Source organism: Pinus tabuliformis, chromosome 6 (genome assembly GCF_031772625.1).
Source record: "Pinus tabuliformis cultivar Carrire ecotype Pingquan chromosome 6, CPIR1, whole genome shotgun sequence".
Classification (NCBI taxonomy): domain Eukaryota; kingdom Viridiplantae; phylum Streptophyta; class Pinopsida; order Pinales; family Pinaceae; genus Pinus; species Pinus tabuliformis.
In genome coordinates this window covers 1620624404-1620649214 of record NC_142292.1, presented here as the reverse complement: position 1 = coordinate 1620649214, position 24811 = coordinate 1620624404, and positions in this window count along the sequence as shown.

The following is a 24811-nucleotide window of genomic DNA, read 5'->3' as shown; positions in this document are numbered from 1 at the left end:
TATTGTGCCCATATAGTCCCCATGTCATTATTATTATGCCCCGTAGAATCCCACTATTGTTATTGTTGTGCCCCTACAATATTATTGTTATGTAGGCTCTGATTGTAATGGGACCCCTTAGACTCCTATATATAGAAATGAGGTCTTGCCATTTGTATCATTCATTAATTGTTCATTTGTGTATTGTGAAGGAGGTTTCCCCTGCGAAGAGGTTGATTCTGAAGTCGTTGATCTATCTTTTCTATCTTTTTTTGAGCTGGTTTCATAACATTTGGTATTAGAGCTTTGGATTTTAGGGTTTCGCTAATCCAAACAGGTCATCGTGGCATGTTCGCTATAACTTTTCCACTACGAATTTTTAGAAGCTAAAAAGATAATTCATTTGAGCCAAAATCATTCTAAACCTTGGTTCTGAATTTTAGGCCTTGTCTCGCTATATTTTTGGAGATATGATATGAGGAAGTTAGGGTTTTTGCAAGCTCTAGAATTCCATCGCAAACAGGTCATCGTGGAATTTGCGCTGTAATTTTTTTTCTACGAAGGTTCAGACTTTGAAATTAAAACCCATTTGAAACAAAATCTTGCTGAAGCTCAGGTTTGAATTTTAGATCTTGTCTCACTATTTGTAGAGATATGATCTGAGGAAGTTAGGGTTTTGGCACGCTCCTGAATTACATTCCAAATAGGTGGCCTTGGGAAAATCATCATAACTTTGTCTTTGAGAATCAGATTGAAATTTCGTAAGAATTTATAAAAAGAGGACAGACTGTAGTTTTTTGTGCATGGTTTACATGTCTGAAGGTGGAAACAGTGACATGTGGCACATCGTATAAGTGATCTCTACTAAAAAATTATATAATCAGGTCATCTTGGGAGATTGGGCATAACTCTTTCTTGGAGAATCCAATTTCGATCAGACTAGTGGCATTGGAAAGAGGATTCATAGGGTTATTACAGGTCAAAATTTCGAAATTTGAAGATTTTAAATTGCAGAGTTACAGTCATTTCAAGATAGAGCTCCTAATATCAAGAAAAAGCGATATGAGGAAGTTTGATGGCAAGGATCCGGTAAATTGGATACTACAGATGGAGCAATATTTTGATCTACATGATGTGAAATTGTTGCAAAAGGTACTTATTGCATGTTTATATTTAGAACTGAATCAGTTTGTATGGTATAAAGGGCTTTGTTTTTATAAATCACTTGTCACCTAGTCAATTTTCACAGAGGAAATGATAGCACACTATGAGGAGACAAAGAGAAAACCCTTCTTTAGCCAATTGATAAATCTCAAACAAAAGGGCTCAATGGAAGAGCACATTGAGGAAATCCAAAAATTGAATATAGGGGTAAATGATATTCCAGAGAAGAAGAGGATTGATGTATTCTTAGGGACTAAAGGATAATATTCAACATGAGGTTTGTCTTTGGGAACCTAATTCATTGGAGAAGGCATTCAGTTTGGCAAGAAAAATTGAAAGCGAAACTATGGAAACAAGGATTCCTACCACTCACAACTATAAATATGGAAGTGTTTTTTCTCTTAGCCTTCCACCACCTACAAGTTTTGCACCACAACATTTTGAAGAAGAAAGAGAAAAAGGGTTTTGCTACAGTTGTGATACAAAATACACTAAAGGTCATAAGTGTGCTGAGAAGAAATTATTTTACATAGATTGTGAAGAGGAGGAAGAAAAGGGTTAAGAAATATCAAAACAAGAGGATATACACCAGGAACCAACCCCAGAGAAAGAAGAAATGAATCTTACCATATCTTGTAAAGAATTGGAAAGAATTACCACTCCTCAAACTCAAGATAGAAGGACATATCAAGAAGAAAAGGGTTCAAGAAGTGAAAGATCACATCAAGCATCAAGAAATGAATTTGACAATATCTTGGAATGTATTGGCAGGAATTACCACTCCTCAAACTCTCAAGATACAAAGACATATCAAGAAGAAAAGGTTCAAGCAGTGAAAGATCACATCAAGCATCAACAAAAATTTCTCCAACTTTTAAAGGATAACCTCACTTTGGCACAGAATCGAATGAAATAACAGGCAGATCAACATCCCAGCAAAACAAGTTTTGACATATGTGACTGGGTATTTTTATGACTACAACCATACAAAAAAATATCCTTGAAGCAAGCTAAGAAAGATAATAAATTATCACCAAAGTACTATGGTCCTTATAAAGTGTTGTAGAAGATTGGTACTATAGCATACAAATTGGAGCTACCTGCATCTTCCCGAGTGCCCCCAGGTTTCCATGTTTCATTCTTAAATAAGGTTTTAGGTGACAAGGTCCCAGTTCAAACAATATTGTTGGAACTTGAAAAGGAAGAAAAAAATCATATTTGAACCTGAAGCAGTCATGGAAACAAGAGCCTGACAGCTATGAAATCGATCAATTGCAGAGTATCTCATCAAGTGGAAGAACTTACCCACTGAAGATACAACATGGGAGGATACGAATTTTATACAGAAGCATCCATAACTACTCAAGGATTGAGGACAACACTATTTGAAGGAGAGGGGCTTGTTAGGTCCCTATATTACTAGTGTAACCCCTTATTGTTATTAGTGCAACCCCCATTATTGTATTATTGTGCCCATATAGTCCCCATGTTGTTATTATTATGCCCCATAGAAGCCTACTATTGTTATTGTTGTGCCCCTACAATATTTTTGTTATGTAGGCTCTGATTGTAGTGGGACCCCTTAGACTCCTATATATAAATAGGAGGTCTTGTCATTTGCATCATCCAAGAATTGCTCATTTGTGTAACATAAAGGAGGTTCCCCCCTCGAAGATGTTTATTTTGAAGTCGTTGATCTATATTTTCTATCTTTTTGTGAGTTGGTTTCATAACAAACTTTCAATACTTTTGATGTCAATCCATCCATCTTTAAGCTGGTAACCTCCAAAACAATGTTGTCGTAGGTAAGTTGTTGTTGTTTTTCCACCTGGTATGTGTAGATATAATGAAATATCAACCTCATAGCATGAAAGCCCAATCAGGAAATATATGTCATCTGCATCTATGATAAGTTTGTCATCTCCAATTTGGAAACAATGTTCCTTAACATTCCATGTTCTTACCATCCATGTTAGCAAATGTAGTTGAGTTTTCATACCCAGGATCATGAAAAGATTGTATAGACCACAATCACTCAAGGCCTGTAATGTTGCTAGTTTATTTCAAGCTTTCACATCCCGATCTTCATGTTCTCTCTCCCTCCATTCAATCTTTGCAAATCAAAACCCTGAAAATAACCATGGAGGATGATTAGAAAAGAATAAGATAAATTTTGCAAGAAATTTTGTGTGTTTTAGTAATTTTTAAAACACCCTTGGTGCTATGCATGACTATTTTTAATAAACATATCGAATTTGAGGGGTTTCCATTTGAAAGACTGCACAAATCACGATTTTCAGTTGTACAAAAAGAGTAGGTGTGCGTGAAGCCGATGGGAGGAAATGCACACAGCAAGGGAAAATTTTGAATTAATAAAACTCCCCAAAAAGTCTAAATCTATAGTGAAATGCAAAATGAAACAATCAAAATGAATATATTTGAAATATCTCTTACTTGGAGGAAACGGTTCATGAATTGGTCCACTGGTTTGATCAGAATCAGAGTTTGAAGCGTTTGGTAAAAGTGCACTCTCAATGGCTCTCAAATGGTAAAAACACAAATGGTTAAAGTTTTTTATGTTTTGGACTTTTATAAGAATTTTAGGCCAATTAAAGTATTATTATTAGGAAAATTCAACATTTTAATGATTTTACTATGTTTTTTGAGAAGTTACGATAATTTTTTGTGTTGAAATTTGCAGAACATAGGTTTAATTACGAAAATCAATCATTTTGGCAATGAGTAAAATGCTATGGCTTATTCAAGCTCTTAAAAATTGCTAAAAAGAAAGACCCTAGAGTTATATTTAAGCTCTTTTTTGATGCTCGAAACATGAAAATATAGCCGAGTATGCTTGTTTGTTTCAAACACGTCAAAGAAAATGAAAAAAATCTTAATATAAGTTTACCACTTTTATGGATCATGTATACTATTTACGAAAAATGTATTCTTTGACTAATCATGGTCAAAAGAGTTCTCTCCTACATTATTTTACCCTTTTCTAGGCTTGAGAGACTAAATTATGAAAAAGGATTTTTTGGACTTATGTTTTTCTCTTGACTCCCTAAAAATGAAAAACACTAAGCTTCACTTTCTCCATGCTTGTTAAAACTTTACATTGAAAGAACTTAATGAGTTTTATTTTTGTGTCCTTTTAAAAATATTTAAATATGAAAATGGCATCGATTTACCCCTTCCCTAGACTCGTAAAAAGTAAAAAGTGTAGGAATCGTCAATCATGATGAGACCGAACCACTCCTTCCTAGGGTTGATTGAAAATGCTCTGAAGGACTCATCTGAACTGGAGCTCATCACCTTTTTGTGTCGTTTCCAAGGAGGTGTTTAGGTAGATGTGATTTTTTCTTTCCTTTCCATTTAACATTCAGTAAGTAGATGCAATTCCTACTTTCCTTTTGTTTTACATTTAACAGATAGTTGCAATCTTTGCTTTCTTTCCATTCTACAAGTAGTTCCATTCAACAAGTAGTTCCATTCAGAAAATAGTTGGAAATTATTCTTTCTTTTGATTATGTAAGTAGTTCCATTCAAAAAATTGTTATGAAACCAACTCACAAAAAGATAGAAAAGGTAGATTAACGCCTTAGAATGCAGCCTCTTTGAGGGGGCAACCTCCTTTACATTACATAAATGAACAATTCTTTGATGATACAAATGAAAATACCTCCTTTCTATATATAGGACTCTAATGGGTCATAATATAATCAGAGCCGAGATAACAATAATAATGTAGGGGCATAATAATAACAATAGTGGGCTTCTATGGGGCACAATAGTAACAATATGGGCACTACATGGGTACATCAATATAATAATGGGGTTGTACTAATAACAATAAGGGGTTACACTAGTAGTATAGGGACCTAACATGCCCCTCTCCTTGAAAAAGTGTTGTCCTCAACGCCTGAGTAGTTCTTGATGCTTCTGTATAAAATTCTTGTCCTCCCATGTGGAATATTCAGTGGGTAAGTTCTTCCACTTGATGAGGTACTCTGAAATTGATTGATTCCGTAGCTATCGGGTTCTTGTTTCTATGACTGCTCCAGGTTGCAATATGATTTTTCCTTCCACTTCAATTTCTAGCAATATTGTTTGAATTGGGATCTTTTGCAACTTTTGAATAAGTGGCCATACTTCTTCGTCTTTCTTCCATTCATCTCTTGCTTCATTTATCCAATTTGGTTGGATAATAGAAATAGCACAAAACAACGCTTCCACATCCTCATCCTTTCTTGAGAGTGCATCTGCAACAAAATTTTGCTTCCCTTTTCTATAGATGATTTCAAAGTCATAACACAACATATTTGTGACCCATTTTTTTTGTTCTTCTAAAGGTAATAGTTGTTCTAAAAGTATTTAAGACTATCATGATCCATTTTTACCTTGAAGTGTCCTCCCATTCGGTAAGGTCGCCATTTCTTAGGTGCATATAGTATTGCCAACATTTCCTTCTCATAGATAGCTTGCTTGAGATGTAGCAGTAAAAATACTCAATCACCTACATCAAAACAATTTTCACTACGATGTTGATCTACCTGTTGTTTCATTCAATTTTGTACCAAAGTGGCGTTATCCTATAAAAGTTGGAGAACTTGTTGTTGATGCTCGATGTGATCTTTCATTGCTTGAACCTTTTTCTTCTTGATATGTCCTTCTATCTTTAGAGTTTGAGGAGTGGTAATTTCTTCCAATCCTTTACAAGATATGGTCGGATTCATTTCTTGATGCTCGATGTGATCTTTCACTTCTTGAACATTTTTCTTCTTGATATGCCCTTCTATCTTGATAGTTTGAGGAGTGGTAATTCCGACCAATGAATTACAAGATATGGTTGGATTCATTTCTTATTTCTCGATGTGATCTTTCACTTCTTGCACCTTTTTCTTCTTGATATGTCCTTCTATCTTGAGAGTTTGAGGAGTGGTAATTCTTGCCAATGCTTTACAAGGTATGGTTTGATTCATTTCTTCTTTCTCGGGGGCTGGGTCCTGGCGTATATCCTCTTCTTTTGATATTTCTTGATCCTTTTCTTCCTCCTCTTCATACTCTATGTAAAATAATTTCTTCTCAATAGACTTATGACCTTTAGTGCATTTGCTATCATAATTGTAACAAAGCCCTTTTTCTATTTTTTCTTCCAATTGTTGTGGTGTAACCCTTGTAGGTTGTGGAAGGCTAGAAGAAACAAAACTTCTATCTTTATAGTTTTGAGGGGTAGACTTCCTTGTTGCCATAATTTTACTTTCCACTATGTAACAAAGCCCTTTTACTCTTTCCAATTTTTGTGGTGTTTCTCTAAAGAAGGTGTTTCTCTTTGTATCCTCATAATGTGTTATCATTTTCTCCGTGAAAATTGACCACGTAACAAGTTGTTTACGAGAACAATGCCCTTTATACCATAAAAATTGATCCGATTCTAAATATGAAGATGCAATAGATACCTTTTGTAATAGTGGTACACCATGTAGAACAAAATATTGCTCCATCTGAAGTATCCAATTTATCGAATCCTTGCCATCAAACTTCCTCATCTTGCCTTTTCTTGATTTTAGGTGCTAGATATTGAAACGACTGTAACTCTGTACTTTCGGATCTTTAAGTTCTAAAATTACGATCTGCAGTAGCCCTCTGTGTCCTCTTTCCAATGCCACTTGTCTGATCCAAATTGGATTCTCCAAGGAAGAGTTATGCCAAATCTCCCACAATGACTTGATTATAGACTAGTTCAGTAGAGTGAACTTGTACGACTTGCCACGTGTCACTGTTTCGACCTTTCGCTCTAAAACATATATACAAGAAACTACAATCTATCCTCCTTCTGTACCTTCTTACGAAATTTCAATTTGATGCTCAGAGAGAAATTTATGACGATTTTCCCCAAGTCACCTGTTTGGAATGTAATTCAGGAGTCTGCAAAAAAGACCAACTTCCTCAAATCATATCTCTGCAAATATAGTGCAAAAAGCTTTGAAATTCAGACCCGAGGTTCAGCACGATTTCGTCTCAAATGGGTTTTTCTTTCGCTTCTGAAACATCGTAGAAGAAAAGAATTATAGCGAAAATTCCACGAGACCTATTAGGAGCAGTGAAACCCTCGAATCCAAAGCTCTGATACCAAATGTTATGAAACTAGCTCACAAAAAGATAGAAAAGATAGATTAATGCCTTAGAATTCAGCCTCTTCAAGGGGGAAACCTCCTTTACATCACATAAAGGAAAAATTCTTCGATGATACAAATGAAAATACCTCCTTTCTATATATAGGAGTCTAAGGGGTCATAATATAATCAGAGACAACATAACAATAATAATGTAAGGGCATAATAATAATAATAGTGGGCTTCTATGGGGCACAATAGTAACAATATGGGCACTACATGGGTACATCAATATAATAAGGGGGTTGCACTAATAACAATAAGGGGTTATACTAGTAGTATAGGGGCCTAACACAAATAGTTGAAAATTTTACTTTCTTTCCCTTCTGCAAGTAGTTCTGAAAAAAACCTAAAAAAATATTCCTTTCATGCTTCGTAGGAGTACAAAAAACTTAGGAATTTTTTGACAAATACCCCCACACCATCTAACACCTAACCTTTGTTATAGACATTTTTGTGCCTTACAGCATTGAGCATGAAATGTCCATAATCTAAGGGATCCAAAGTCCCTAAACATGTTGTTCCTACCCCTAGAGGAACAAGGCCAACAAACCACAGCAATTCACAGAAGTTCTCCACCTGAAACTGCTCAAAAACAAGTCAATTCAGGATCATGTCAACTGCTCCACTAACCATCGGCGCTGAATGTCAGTGGCTCCACTGTCTACCTGTGTTGAATGTCAACTCCAACACTAGCTACCTGCGCTGAGCGAGTTTGGACATGTGGCAGACTCATTCCTCAAGGTGTCAGAGCCCAGGAAGCTTCCAAAATGACACTTGCCTCGGGGAATTCGACTGGTGATGAGTAAGAGGTTCCAAATCTCCAAGTGGAAGCAAGAACCTCCAAGTGGACTCAAGAACTGAGAGAGGGAGAGGACACTAGTCAGATCTCAAGCTGACTCATCCTCTCTCCAAAATAACTATATATAGATCTCTCCTCCATGAGATCTAGAGGCTGGAATTTTGTTATTGCAAAGAATTGCTGTTGGTTTGAGACTGGAATCATTGGGTTCTTAATGCTTTGAAGGGAGGTGAAGATAGGAATTCCATTCTGCTGGGAAGGAGATGCTGGATTGGAGCCCTTTGGGTTGTATCTCTTCCTAAACCTTGTTATTTATCAATAAACCTATCTTGGTTTTCTCCTATATACTGGTGTATTTGTATGATTGCATTAGTGTATTTGATTTACTTCTAATCCTGAATCATTTATGAATATGAATATCAGCCTTTGTGTTGTGTTCTTCTCTTGTCACAAGTAGCTGCTCTCTTGTCGCAGGTAGCTGTTCTCTTGTGATCTCGCTGGAATCAAGTAGTTGTTCTCTTGGGCGAGCGAGGAGGCAAGTAGTTGTGAACACCCAAAGAGAAGAGGATCTAGATCGAGGGACAAACGGAAGACACCGGTAAGTCCATTGATCTCCCCTCTTTCACATTTCAAAAAGGAAGAAACCAGAATAGCTGTATCTGTTTGTTGCTAAGGCACTATCACACCTTAGGTGGATAGGATCGTCCTGCATAGGCATTTTCCCCACAACAAATTGGCGACTCAACAACAACAATCGAACTGCTTTTGCAAAGTAGACTGTTGCTGCCTTGATCCTTCACTGGATTTTGTCTATGATCTGAACAATGGACTCACAAATGACTTGATGATCCTTTGTGATAGATCTTAGTACCCTCTCAAAGCATCCCTTAGATTATACCTTGCTTGTGTTTTTGATTTGGCTTGAAACTGTTGATTTTTGAGCAATTTGTGACCCAGAACCCGGGAGAAACGAGAGTTTCTCTTTCAGCGCAATTGTTGTGAAGGAAGTCTACATTTCAATGCAGGTCCCGTGAAAGCTACCTGCGCTGAATCTCAAATCCTCAGTGTTGAGGTTGCGCTGAACCAGTTTGGCCTTGTGCAGCTGGGGTTCTCTGCTGTCTGTTGCCCTGTTTTGATCTCTGTTTTTGCAGCCTTTAACCAGCATAGGTACCAGTCTGATAACCCCTTTTCTTTGCTTGAATTCCGCCTCCTTTTGTACAAAAAGACTGTAAGTGTTTTTATGTGTTTGTGGCGTCATTTACAGTTTTCCTTTGCATGAGTGAAATAATCATCCTGTAACCCTTGATTCAGATCTGATTGATTGTGATCTTAGGAGAGAGTTCATTGGCTGTTTGCAGTTGATTATACATTTGCTTTTGCTTATCGGTTTGAGTTTGTCTCTTTTAAGCGTCGAAACAAGTATTCATTTCGAAAGTCGCAAAGTGATTGTAATCTCTTCTACCCTTGTTAATTTCGAAAAAAGTAAACTTGTTTGTACTTGTCATTTAAAAGCAAATTCAAATTTGTACAAAAAGCTTTCTTTGTAGGCATCAATACTAAGAAAGCGGAAAACAAACACCTGCATTGTGCATTTGCATTTTGATAAGTTTGCATGCTTGATTTAGGTAGAGTGCATTAGAGTGTGCTGATTTCTCTTTGAGAAAAGATGGTGTCTTTCTTTTCCCTTAGTATCTAGGATTTTCAAAGTTGAAAAGATAATAAAGCTTGCTTATCATCTTAGACTGCATTTAGGAATTATACCATACATCTCGTGGTGATCCTGAAAGGCAAACTTCTAAAAAGATCAACTTAAAATAAACTGAATGAACCTAACAACGCTTTGCAAAATAACGCACAACATAGAGGTCTAGGCTAGAGACGTGTTCCCGCGTCGTTAAGCCTAGTGACTGTCGATCTCGTGGAAGGTGGGTGATTCCTCCTGAGGGACGATAGCGCTAGTACGGATTGTGCTCCCACGTACCGTCGCGTATATATTGGGAGACCCCTATAGGCATATATCCTTTATCCTTAGGAAGCCGTGTCGGCCGCCCTACTGATCGCAATGCAGTGAACACGGCATTCACGAAGATCGACCGCCCGTACCTTAAAAAGTATTCTGTGGTTTTGCGAAAAGTTTGGCACACCCTCTGCCTAGAACTCTAGAGCAGTTTCTTTTGGCCTTTTTCAGACTCTATAACAGAAAAAGTCCATCCGAGCATTTGTCACTTCGGGCTCATTAAAACATCGAAGGAGACTAGAGTCATCTTTAGCTTTTTCTCGACTCTTTAAAAGTGAAAAAGCAAGTTGTGTCTAAAGCGTCTAATAAAATTCATTCAATTCGGAAACACACTTTCCCCTTTTGTATTTTAGTTGATCGAGTAATCCGCAATCGTGGAAGAAAGTCAATTGAAACCCCGTCGTTCGCGGAGGCTTACGAGTCAACCGTCTTTGTCTCCGGAATCGAAAACAGTACGGACAAAGCGAACTCATTTAACCGGTTCGAAATCTCCTATCAAAGTTAGAACAAGTGTTCCGACAACAGCTGAGATTCCGGTTACTCCAAACATTTCTGGAAACCCTGCCTCTATTGAAGAAGTTCAACAGCCACAGAGGGACAGTAACACTGATCCTAGTCTGAGAACAAATACTTGCGTTACTGAACCAGTTCCATCTGTAACCGGTCCAGAGAGTCTTGTTCCTCAAACAACTGTCAATGTCGAAACAACCCCTTCGGCACCAGAAATATTTTACGGACCTGACGGTCTTCCTCTTCCACCTGGTTTGATTGCGATAGAGGAAATTGTAGAGGATCCGCAGGCAAGTACTCCAACCCATTTTAGAGTAGGGGTCACTCTTTTTCCTTCTACATCAGAAGTTAGTCCATCACCAGTGGAAGTTCCTATAGAATCGTTAGGAAATCTATTGGATAGAATCAAAATGTCTGAGCAACCGTCAACATCTAGGACTGTGTCGAACGACACAACGACAACAGAACCACCTGCCGTCACTCCGACCATGTTTGCCGGCGTACCATCTGTCCCAACTAGCTCACAACCGCTAGAAGGAGTCCACCCAGGGACTATTTCGAGAGTTTGGTCTGTTCCAGTTTGTTCCTCCGGAATAATATCCGGTAACTCTTATGTTGAGACTCGACAGATTGATCCCTATGGAGGTCAATTTGGGCCATCCAGTCCCCAAGGGAAAACAATCCCCTTGAGTTCCGGATTGCTACCGTATGGGGGGCAGTATGCCCTTTCATTACCCCCTCCGGGAGGATATCCATACTGCAGTTCTCAACAATATTCAGGTTATACTGGAGTTACGACAAGTGGTTGGGTACCTATGCTACTACAACAACCAAGAGTTGTGTATTCTATGCAACAGTGTGTACCTGTGTCGAACATCCCGACGACGGCAGCTATTGTAACAGTGTCACAAGTTCAAATGATGCCTGTTGTGTGTCAACCTCAGATTTCTCAGGTTGTAATGCAACAGCCCCTTGACCCTGTAACACAACCACAATCGCCAACTGGTGGGGCGACACAGGTCCAAACGGGTACAATTACCCCACATCTTGGTCCGACGGTTAGTATAGCGCAGCAGAACATGGCTTCACAACCATGGCTGGTGCAATACCAACAACCACAATTCCAGCAAGTGTACCAAGGTTCTGAGCAGCAGATCTTTGCGAACAGTGGACAACCGTATATTCAAAACGGTCAAAACCAACCGCTTGATAGTGGTCAAATCCACCAACCGTATCAGTCATACCAACATCAATTACATTATGCTGGTATGCAAAAGCCTACTGCTCAAGCGATTCCATCGTATCCTGGGTACGCCTCGCCTAACCTGAATCAACAGTTACCATTCGTGGCAACTTTAGAATTACCAGATTTACATTGATTAACGAATGATCCAATTGCTTACGCCCCTTGGTGGCCAGCGATTCCTCACAAACTTCCATCGGACATTCCTAAATTCAATGGAAATCCAGGCGAAGACCCATCGAATCATGTGATGACTTTTCATCTATGGTGTTCGTCGAACACCCTGAACGATGATTCGATAAGGCTTCACCTTTTTCAGAGGACATTGACAGTTCCAGCGGCTAAATGGTATATTGAATTACCTAGAGCCTCTTTCGATAATTTCAGTTCCCTAGCCACGACTTTCTTAACGCATTTTCAATTACCGATAAGGTATGAAATGGGAACAGAAACCTTAACCAACTTCAAGCAGACGACGGCCACCCATATATCCGATCATATACATGAGTGGCGTCGTCGTCGCAGAATGGTAAAGGCTTACGTTCCCGATCAGCTATTAGCTGAATGGTTTATAAAGTCGTTACTTCCTGCTATAACGGAAGATGTGGCCAAGGGGGGAGTCATAACGGAGGAGCAAGTTATTGCTCGTGCACAATATCTAGACTTAGTATATACTCAGTCTCGCACGCTCTATGACAAAATACTTGACGCCCCTAGACCGGAATTTTCAATTCCTCGTCCTCCTAAATCAAATAGTGACTCTCATGCCGGCGATGGTGTGATTGGCACTGCAAACGCAAAGTCGACAAAGGCTTCGTCTAAGAAAGCCCGTAAGACTTCAGATCAAAATGCAAAAGAAGAAATTCTTACTTCGAAAGTAAATGCCGTATCAGCAAATAAAGGCAAAGAACCCAATCAACCAGGAAGCAAGAAGAAGCAAAACAAAGGGAAGAAGAAGAAACAGGGTGAATCATCCCCTGAAAAAGCTTCTTCAAGCCCTCCTAGGAAAGGGAAACCAAAAATTCCATGTTTTATATGTGATGAGGATCATTGGACACAAAATTGTCCATACAAAGCTGAGCTCAAAAGGTTCTTCAAAAGTTCACACACCTTAGCTGTGTTAACTGATCCGTTTCCCAATCAAGGTCAAAATCTGGTTGATAGTGGAAATGCTTCCCCGTCGCAAGTGCTAATGTTTTCGATCTCCAAGCAAAAAAATGATGCTTTGATTTCGACAAGGAACAAAGATTACGGGAATCCGCCGCTGTCGAACGAAAAAGGTAAAGATCAACCAAGTAGTTCGACAACGACTTCGACAGAAGTTGTACCACCCATCATTCCTGAATTAACAATAAAACCGCTGAAGGGAGTAGTACACAAGTCGACATTTAATCCTCACGCCAGGGCGGCGCAGCATTATAACATAGTGGAAGATTTGGCCCAATCGCCATCCGCTATGTCGACTCTTGAGGTATTACAAAATTGCCCATCCCAAAGGCAGGCATTGTTATCGGCTATTGGTGGGGTTGATCCTAAGGATTCCAATCTTGTATCCTTCGATCACAAGGGATACGATCCTCAGTTGCCAGCTCAACTAGCTTTCCTTATTCAAGTGAAAGCCCTCAACAAAACTGTTCACCGAACAATTATTTATGAGGGGGCATCTACATGTATCATGTCGATGAGTTGCTGGAAAACTCTCGGATCTCCAACCTTTTCGCGATCTTCGACGACACTAAAAGCATTCGATGGAAGGACGTACACCCTGTACGGTATCCTAAATAACTTGAAGGTTGAACTAGGAGGAAAAACAATGGAAATTGATGTTGAAGTCATCGATGGGAATCTTGACTATAACATCCTACTGGGAAGACCATGGATATATGCCATGGCCGTTGTAGTGTCGACTTATTTTAGGAAGATCGCATTCCCTTTTCAAGGAGGAATTACGGTCGTCGACCAACAGAACTTCCTCCCTAATGGTTCACAAGTTACAGGAAGCATTCCCATGATCCATGGAAGCGACCATTCGCTTCAAGATATCGGAGTAGGCCTACTGAAATACCCCACATTGATGGGAACTTTCGCGCTTCCACCTCCTATCTACATAGGAAATATAGCGTTGGTAGCAACCTGCAACATGATATCTTCCACGAAGGTCGCAGAAGAAGATATCGACATGGATCATGTCGTGGTTTTGCCCCCAAGACCAATAGAAATATTGTAGCAATCAATGTTTCGGGCATGGGAGGCGAACCCAAATCAACGCTCGTCAAGCGTCTGGGTAGATAGGTCTAGAGAATATGGTACCCCATTAGATCCTTGGTCGAAAGTACATGGGACTGACGAAGGAATCTTACAATCAATTTTGATTGAAGGGGCACCATGGAATGATCACCACCATCGTTCCCTTCTTCCGGAATATGAAGAAGATACCCAACATGACCTCTATCACCCTTCAGTCTTTGAATTCCTATCAAATACTGTAAATACGGTGGATTCCGAGTGAAACTTATCCAATATTGAAGAGACTATAGCCATAAATATCTCGACTAAAACAAATGTTGTAGAGAATATTTATGTCGGCAAAGGTTGTTCCCCTTCAGAACTGGAAATATATAACGCTCTTTTTCGCGAGTTCAGAGATGTCTTTGCTTGGTCATATGATGAAATGCCAGGCATTGACTCGAGTATCGTTGAACATGAAATTAAAATGTATCCTGATGTCAAACCAGTAAGACAACAGCTTCGGCAGGTGCACCCCAAGAAAGCTGCTGCCATTAAGGCAGAAGTTGAAAAACTTCTCCATGCTGGTTTCATCTACCCGGTTCCTCTAACCGATTGGGTATCGAATATTGTCCCTGTTATGAAGAAACAAGGGACAATTAGAGTGTGCGTCGACTATAGGGATGTAAACCAAGCTTGTCCGAAGGAAAACTACCCTACACCCTTCATCGACCAAATAATTGATGAATGCGCTGGATGTGAAATATTTTCATTTATGGATGGATTTTCTGGGTATAATCAAATAAATATCTGCCCACAGGACCAGTCGAAGACTGCATTTATTTGTCCGTGGGGCACATTCGCTTATCGAAAATTACCCTTTGGTTTAAAGAACGCAGGGGCGACGTTTCAGAGGGCAATGAATTATGCCTTCCATGACATCAAGAACATCGTTCAACCATATCTCGATGACCTTCCGGCTCATTCGCGAAAGCGGACTGATCATCCGCAGCATTTAAGAGCGATATTTCTACGTTGCCAACACTACAAGATAAGACTCAATCCGCACAAATGTGTGTTTTGCGTCGGTTCTGGTCGTTTACTTGGTTTTGTAGTCTCTAAGGATGGAATTCGTCTCGACCCTTGCAAGGTTCAGGCAATCATTAATTTGCCTCCACCTTCAAATTTGCTTCAGATTTAGAAACTCCAAGGGAAAGAAAACTTTCTGAGGAGGTTCATTCCAAATTACGCAGAACTTGCTAAAGGTTATACTCGTCTTTTGAAAAAGGATGTACCTTTTGTCTGGGATCAGGTGGCGCAAGCTTCCTTTGATGCTCTGAAAAATTCTCTAGTAAAAGCATCATTAATGTATGCCCCAGACTATCAAAGAGATTTTAACCTGTATCTGGCTGCAGCAGATACAACCATTGCGATGGTTTTAGTTCAAGAAATCGATGGAATTGAACATCCTATATATTATTTAAGTAAAAACTTGAATGATACAGAAAGTAAATATTCTTATGTGGAAAAACTAGTGCTTGCAGCTGTTCAAGCGATTCAAAGATTTCGACATTATGTCCTCTTTCGGAAAACTACCATTTTATCAGATTGCAACCCCATGACTTATATACTGTCGCGACATTTGCTGGGGGGCAAATATTCAAAATGGATAGCGATCCTTCAAGAGTTTGATCTGGAATTTGTAAAATCCAAATCAAAGAAAGCTCTAGTTTTTGCGGAATTATTATGCGACCTCCCATCGTCGTCCAACGATGAAACATCCGAAGAATCAATCGTGGACGAGAATTTGTTTCTGATATCTACAAGCAATGAGTGGTATGGAGATATCATAATTTATCTCCAAACCCAAAAGTTCAGGCCTAACACCTCTCACTCTGAACAGAAACGTATACGATACCAAGCTAAAGACTACATGATCGTCGGTGATACGCTTTACCGTCGTGGTATCGATACAGTTCTGAGGAGGTGCCTTACCCATGAGGAGGCCGAAAAAGCCCTGAATGAGTGTCATTCAGGCGCGTGTGGGGGGCATCAATCTGGATATGCAACAACACAAAAAATCTTACGAGCAGGATACTTCTGGCCAACCATGTTCAAAGATTGCATAATCGCAGTCAGAAGTTGCCACGCTTGTCAAATTTTTGATAGCAAAACCAAAAGACCACCCGCACCTTTACAGCCAATAGTTGTTGTTGGGCTTTTTGCCAAATGGGGCATCGATTTCATGCAATGTAACCCCACCTCGACCGGGGGGCATGGGTATATTATAGTCGCCGTTGACTATTTTACCAAATGGGCCGAGGCGATGCCTACATTGGATAACACTGGTGAAACAACTGCCCTTTTCTTTTTCAATCATGTAGTCGCCAGGTTCGGCGTACCGCAGGCTATAGTTACAGATCATGGATCACATTTTTGCAATCACATGATGGTTGAATTAGCTGCCAAGCTAGGGCTATCTCACGCCAGCTCAACCCCGTATTATCCGCAAGACAACGGACAAGTTGAAGCAATCAACAAGGTCCTAAAGCGTATGTTGCAAAGGATGATCGGGGTTCAAAAAAGAAGGTGGCACTTAATCCTGTACTCAGCCTTGTGGGCTTACCGAACATCGGTAAAGAATGCGACTGGGTTCACACCTTTCCAACTGGTGTATGGCCTGGAGGCAGTCTTACCAGTCCAGTGTGAAATTTCGTCTCTTAAACTCGCAATTGATCTCCTCCTCGGAACTTCAGAAGGAGAGGCACGTTTCTTGGAACTAATCCAATTGGATGAAACCCGTCGTGATGCCGCTTTGGCTAACGAAGCCCATAAGGAACGAGTCAAGGCGCAGTTTGACAAAAATGTCAAACCCCGTGTCTTCTCAGAAGGTGACTTGGTCTTGCTTTACGACCAAGAATCCGATAAATTGGGAGGAGGTAAATTTAATTCTTTAAGGATGGGCCCCTATATTGTTAAACGAGTGTTAGCAAAAGGAGCCTACGAGTTAATGGACTATGATGGAATTCCAATGGCGCAACCCCGCAACGGGTTGTACCTCAAGCGTTACTATGCTTAAATAGTAACCTGTGTGCTTTTGTTGTATTTTGTTTTCGCTAAAGTGTTTGTTTTGGTTGAGTAATCCACCTTTTTACATTTATTGCAGATGTCGAACTTTTCTGAGACATGTGTGGGATATGCTGACGGAGCGAGTCGTAGTTCGCGGAACCTGTCCTCCGCGGCCTGGGCCATTTTTGATCCAAGCGGCGAGTTAGTGAGTTTCAGAGGTGTGTGTATTGGGCAATCAACAAATAATATCACTGAGTATAGCACGTTGATAGAACTCCTCTCTGATGCCATCACCCATGGTATACGCCGACTGATCGTCAGGCTAGACTCACAACTCGTGATACTACAACTCAATGGTATATACTCTATCCGCAATCCAGCTATTTATCGTATGTTTCTAAGGGTTAAGATTTTGGAAAGACAGTTTGATTTAATTCAGTATCAACATATTTCCAGGAACTTAAACACATTAACCGACTCATTAGCAAACTATGTGTTAGATAGGCATTTGCGACATTTGTAAAAAGAAATACATCATCAATGTTGTATAAGTGGATCATATAACTCAACCAGAATAAACCACGAAAATCAAAATATATATATATAAGTTGTTTATCGTTTACACATAATGTTCTGTAACCAAGACAAAAAATTGGTCGCATGACCCAAAAACTCAAAAATGCTAGGGGGCACCCTAGCCTAGTGATGCTCATGATAGCACGTCACGGCCTGTGCAATCATGCGCAAGAGACGAGTCCATCTTCTAGGCACACCAGTAGTATGCCGCTGCAACTGTAAAGGTAACTCGTCGATCCGTACATCCGGAATACCGAGAGTAAGGCTCTCAACCTGCTCCTGCACAACTGTAAGGGTCTCGGCCACGTCAAGATCGCAAAGAATAACCCTCCCAGCAGGCTCCCCTGCTAGGGCAGCGACTAGCGCTCTCGGGCGAACTGCTGGACGAACAGGGCCAACATCTGCAATGCACACAAAGAGTTTTAGTCTTGAAAAAATAAAGCACAGCAATATTATGAATAAAAATAGTAAACAGTGATATGGTCAGAGATTTTACCAATAGCGCCCCACTGTTCGCCATCCGGTAACACTAAATCCGGATCACCTCGGAAATCCATGCCCACATATGGATACTCGGAATAGACCATCTCCTGGCACTCGAACCACCTGAAGAAGGTATTAGTGAAAGTAATCTGAGGTTGACCAGCATGCCTAGACATGTGATCGACCCATCTCTGCATGCGTGGCTCGGTCGGAGAAGGCAAGTCGAGTGCAATATACTGAGGCTGCATCAGTGGTATTTTCTCCAAGGCAAAGGCAGTCAAAATAGAACCAAATCCAAAGTTCTTCAGCTTCCTGTCCTTTACCTTGGTCAATTGACTTTTCATCTGAACAAGTACTGCATCACACCAGTTGAATACTTTCGGTTGGAGACACTCCAAGGCGTGCTACACGTAAGATCTGTTAGCAACATGAAGAGATGCACTACCGACCATCCTACCAATAGTATACAGAATGGACCTGAGAGACCTGTCAGTAATCTCACGGATAACAACCTTGCCGTCTCTGCTTGGCTGGGAACCTTCCCTGCAATACTGGCGGACATAATCTCTCACGGAGTCATTCCCCCGGGCCGAACCTGACAAAGAAATGGGGGCACCCCGCCTTGACAACCCAGTCAAGAAGTAAATGTCCACTATGGTCAAGGGGATAGATTTTCCCCTAATCTGGAATACTTGGTTGATGGGATCCCAAGCATCAAGCATATACTGCAGTAAAGAGATCTGTGCTCTCATGCTAGAGATACGGAAAAACTTCAGCAAGCCACAGTTCCGCAACGCGTTCATTGTGACAGGGTCATGGAGAGCAATCATATCTTCGTCTTCATGTTCTCGTTCTCGCCATGTAAGGGACATTTTTCTCAAAGGTCCCTGCAAAACAAACAAGAGAATGAGTAAGATCCTGGATTTGATGAGAAACTGGCGAAATTTCATCAAAAACTGTGCCACAAAATCAGTTTTCTAAGCCCAACGCAGGTAGACAGCGTTCCACCTACGTTGAAGGTCAAGCTGCCTCAAGGCAGCTTGACATTCAACGCAGGTTTCAAGTGGACCACCTGCGTTGATGACAGGGCACCCTGGCAAAACCCCAGGTGCTCAGAAAGACAAGGAAACAGGCACAGAATGGAAAAATGAAACCATGAAAAGAAAGAGCTAGGGTTTAGCTCCTACCTGGTCCAGACGGTGCCGAGAATCGTCCACATAATCTCCCGAAATCAGCTGGTGAAAATCAAGGGGGAAGAGGCACCTCCAAAGCTCCAACAAACCAAATTCAAATGAAATGGTAAAATGAGAGGTAAAAACACTTTTTAATTTCTTTTTACGTAGTTCAAAGTGAAATATTAGGGTTTTAATCTCATTTTCAAGCAAATGTTATTCATTTCTAACTAAGTTTGATGCAGCAATTGAGAATGCAGTACTATCCTTGAAAAGAGAAAAGCTAGTTATGGTAAAAAATCAAAATTTTACTATATAAACGAGCAATTTTAGCATAAAGTTCATGCTCATTAAAAAATAAACGCAAGATCCGAGCATTTTTAGCGCATAGTTCATGCTCGTTAAAAAATAAACATAAGTTTGAGTAGTGTTTTGGCGCATTCAAGCTCGTTAAAAAATGAACCCATCCCGGTAAATAACCATTGTGTATGTAACTTTATCTGCCATAAAACCTTGGTCGTGTTTGCACCGTCACCTCCACTTTTCATTTGGCCGATCGTTTACCTCCATCTGATTGTTTACCCATTTTGAGGAATAGCTGCGAAGAGTGATTTGACCTAGCCATCCTTGTGACACTGCCATGATTGGAGAATTCCAACCTGTACCTGGAATCAGCTGCTAACCCTGTTCATCACTCGTTCCTCAAAAGACGAGTCTTCTTTAAGCTCTTTTCAACTGACTCATAAAATATGAAAAGATTGCCGAGTTTTGGCCTTCCAGCTCGTTAAAGCGACCGGAAGTGCTATCCCTCCTCTAGATTTTAATCTTTTTGGACCTGAGGGATTATTGCACAAAAAGATCGAGCGCTTGTTTATTCGGCTCGTTAAAACTATCGAAAACTCATCCCTTCTGTATTGTTTTATACTTTTTCGGACTTAAGGGATTAGATGACAAAAAAGGACTTTTGGAGTTAACTTTATGTACCTTTTCAGACTCTCTAAAAATGAAAAGGACCGAGTTATCCTTGTCATTAGACTCGTTAAAATCACTAAATAGCGACAAACTTGTCTTTAGACGAGAACGAGTTTCACTATCGCTAGGCTCGTTAAAACATAGCGATAGGCTTGCCCGAAGGGCAGGTTATAGAACAAGCATATGTTATCCTCCTCAAGCTTGACAAAAATAAAGAGGTACTGGTCAGCAATGACTGGGGAAAAATTGGGAGAAAATCAAGAAAACTTTGATGGTAGCAGGTCGCTCTTGAACATGACACTTTTCCTCCGTACCACTATCGGGTTGGGTTGTTTCATTCACCGGTCACATCACCATGGTCTCGCCATACCATCCATAATTGGGGTAATGCTACCGATCCATCGCATAGTGTCGCCATATGTTCAAGAGAAGTCGTTCAGAAAGAGTCAACCGGGTCCCATCCACTGCCATACATTATCCTTCATCCATTCATGACCGCCACCCTGAATCATATGTCACAGATCGTTTTCACCTCCATTAAAATCATTAGCTCCATTCCGTGTCACTGATGTGGGATTCATTAAGGCCCTCCTTTGACGGATCGCTTCTTGTCGACATCAGCTCATTATCCAAGAAGTTGATCTAGGAACAACCCCTTCAGTACTTTGAAGCTTGCATGCCTCAATGGCAAGTTTCTCACTTCCGGCGACAGGTATACATCAATGACCTTCGACCAGAAGATTTTGCGTGGTGTTCGATGCCAAGTCCTTTATTCACACCACGTGAATTGTACTGCAGTACCTTGAGGGTCATTATCATTATCGGTGATTCCTCTCGCGCTTGTTAACGGTTTACCTCATTGACCGGTAATCAAGCGATGTCTTTCCATGTTCGACTTCAGCACAATTCTCACATGGATCGACTTGTACTTAGAGTGAAGATCGAACGAGTTTGAAGACCCCGGATCTAGTTTCATCCATCTGGGCTGCGATATATATTCAGGAAAGATAAAGACATTTGACATGTACATCATTGCAGCAGATGATCATCCTACCCAAAGGATGATAATTTCACCAAAATTATCAGTCTACCATCAGACGATCGTCTGTTCTATGTAAAAAAATGAATTTATAAAGCTGAGCATGGGAATGCCCGCCTCAGCTAGATCATGAAAGCAGTATGAATCATAATGTATTGTATTGTATCTTATTACAGGTCTCCTCCCAGCAAATGGATGAACTTCGGACCCTCCTGGATAAAGCATTTCACCCGATAAACGACCTCATACTTTAGGGGGCAACTGTTATAGACACTTTTGTGCCTTACAGCATTGAGCATGAAATGTCCATAATCTAAGGGATCCAAAGTCCCTAAACATGTTGTTCCTACCCGTAGAGGAACAAGGCCAACAAACCACAGCAATTCACAGAAGTTCTCCACCTGAAACTGCTCAAAAACAAGTCAATTCAAGATCATGTCAACTGCTCCACTGACCATCTACGCTGAATGTCAGTGGCTCCACTGTCTACCTGCGTTGAATGTCAACTCCAACACTAGCTACCTGCGCTGAGCGAGTTTGGACATGTGGCAGACTCATTCCTCAAGGTGTCAGAGCCCAGGAAGCTTCCAAAATGACACTTGCCTCAGGGGATTCGACTGGTGATGAGTAAGAGGTTCCAAATCTCCAAGTGGAAGCAAGAACCTCCAAGTGGACTCAAGAAATGAGAGAGGGAGAGGACACTAGTCAGATCTCAAGCTGACTCATCCTCTCTCCAAAATAACTATACATAGATCTCTCCTCCATGAGATCTAGAGGCTGGAATTTTGTTATTGCAAAGAATTGCTGTTGGTTTGAGACTGGAATCATTGGCTGCTTAATGCTTTGAAGGGAGGTGAAGATAGGAATTCCATTCTGCTGGGAAGGAGATGCTGGATTGGAGCCCTCTGGGTTGTATCTCTTCCTGAACCTTGTTATTTATCAATAAACCTATCTTGGTTTTCTCCTATATACTGGTGTATTTGTATGATTGCATTAGTGTATTTGATTTACTTCTAATCCTGAATCATTTATGAATATGAATATCAGCCTTTGTGTTGTGTTCTGCTCTTGTCGTAAGTAGCTGTTCTCTTGTCGCAGGTAGTTGTTCTCTTGTGATCTCGCTTGAATCAAGTAGCTGTTCTCTTGGGCGAGCGAGGAGGCAAGTAGCTGTGAACACCCAAAGAGAAGAGGATCTAGATCGAGGGACAAACGGAAGACAGCGGTAAGTCCATTGATCTCCCCTCTTTCACATTTCATAAAGGAAGAAACCAGAATAGCTGTATCTGTTTGTTGCTAAGGCACTATCACACCTTAGGTGGATAGGATCATCCTGCATAGGCATTTTTCCCCACAACAACCTTCCCTCTTCTTCGGTGGATGTGAGCTAGAGGAACCATTAGGCAAACAACCAGAGATCTTTGAAGAGCCTATTGGGGAAGAATAAGAATAAACCATTCCACCAACCTACACCATGGCTGAAAATAGAAATGGGATTGAAAACATAAATGGAGCTGAAAGCATAACTGAGGGTGATTTTCCTATCAAAGAAACTAATGGAGATGTAAGATGAAAAACATAAGTCCCTTTGCCCTTCCTCACTTCCATGGCTTAACCTCAGAGGGCCCTGATACCTTTTTGTTTGAGTTTGTTGTCATATGTAGAACTTACAATTATACCTCTAACCACCAGAAGTTGAAATTGTTCCCATCCACCCTTAAGGATGCATCCTTGCGCTGGTTCATGGGTTTACCTAGGGACAAAATCATACCTAGTTTCAAATGAAGCAAGCCTTGAAAAAAAAGTACAAGGATTATTGTAGGTCCAAAGACACCAAAGAGGAAATCTTTAAAATTAACCTGGGACATGATGAGTCTTTGGAAGATTATGAGGAAATGTTCCAACTTAGATACAAAAGGGCCAGATTCACCCTCGATCTTGAATCACTCAATCTAGTCCTTCTTAGAGGGATCAGGGAAGGTATCTCAGAAACCATAAACATGTTGTCAGGATGGGACACCTATCAGTTATCTTATGATGATATCAAGACTGTTGACCTAGGTTGTCATTGATGTCAATATGGCAATATTCTGGATACTAGAGGATGACATGAAGCCAAGGGGATGCAGAGAAGATTCATGAAGAGACAGGAGCAAGCCCATTAGGATAGCCAAGCCATAAGCAAAGAGGAGTTACCTAAGGAGGCATATCAAAGCATACTATAGGATATCAGAGCAAGAGAGGCATTCATATATGCAAGGAGGTCTTTGAGGAGCTGCAGGAGGAACCATAAAGCAAGGAGGCATATCAGAGTCATCAGGAGCCATCAGAGGAGCAATGGAGACAACAGGAGCACACAAGAGGAGATAAGAGGAGCCAAGTGGAGAACACAAAATGCTGTAACACTATCCATGGCATAAACATGCATATGGTGGCAAAGACTTGTAAATGCATGTAATAAAAACAAAGCTATCGGAGGCGGAAGACTTAGACTACATTATCAGGCTTGTAAAACCCATGTATGCATGCTTTAACAGTTGTTGAACACTGTTGAAAAAGTTGGAGAAAAGTTGTTGAAACATCAATTTGTCTGTTGCTGAAACACCAGTTTCGGCGTTGCTGAAACACCAGTTTTGGCGTTGCTGAAACACCAGTTTCAGCGTTGCTGAAACACCTCCGTGACGAAATTATATTTCGACGTTGCTGAAACACCTCTGTGATGAAATTATATTTCGGCGTTGCTAAAACACCTTCGTGACGACATTATATTTTTGTGACAACACATCAATCGAAGGTAATCATGAGGAAGATAAAGCGAATGGAGGAGGGAAGCCGGAAGGTCAAGCGAGTGTTGAGGAAGCCGAAGCTCAAGCAAGCGAAGAGGAAGCCAAAGAGCCATTGAGTAAGCGGAAACGAATGGACAAAGGTATGAGAATTTATAAAACAGTAAAAATAGAGAGCTATTGTTGTTGGAGCTATTGTGGTTGTGGCAAAGAACCAGAATGTATGCTAGCAGACGCAACAGAGGTGGTTAAGCTGTTGTTGGTGTTGCTGTAGCTGCTGTTGCTATAGCTGCTGTTGCTGTTGCTGTAGCTGTTGTTGCTGTTTCTGTAGCTACTATTGCTGTTGCTGCTGTTGTTGTTGCTGTAGCTGCTGTTGCTATTACTGTTGATGCTGTAGTTGTTGTTGTGATTGCTGTTGTTACTGCAGCTGCTGAAAGTTGCTGAAATACGGTGTGAAGGCCGTTACAGCTGCTGAAATACGCTGGAGGAAATAGAGGCCATGTGAGGGTCCAATAGAACAGAAACAGGGTGCAACAGAACATAAAGAGGGATGAAGGACCAACAGAATAGTAGGCAGTCGAAGGGGAGAAACAGCCAGTAGAA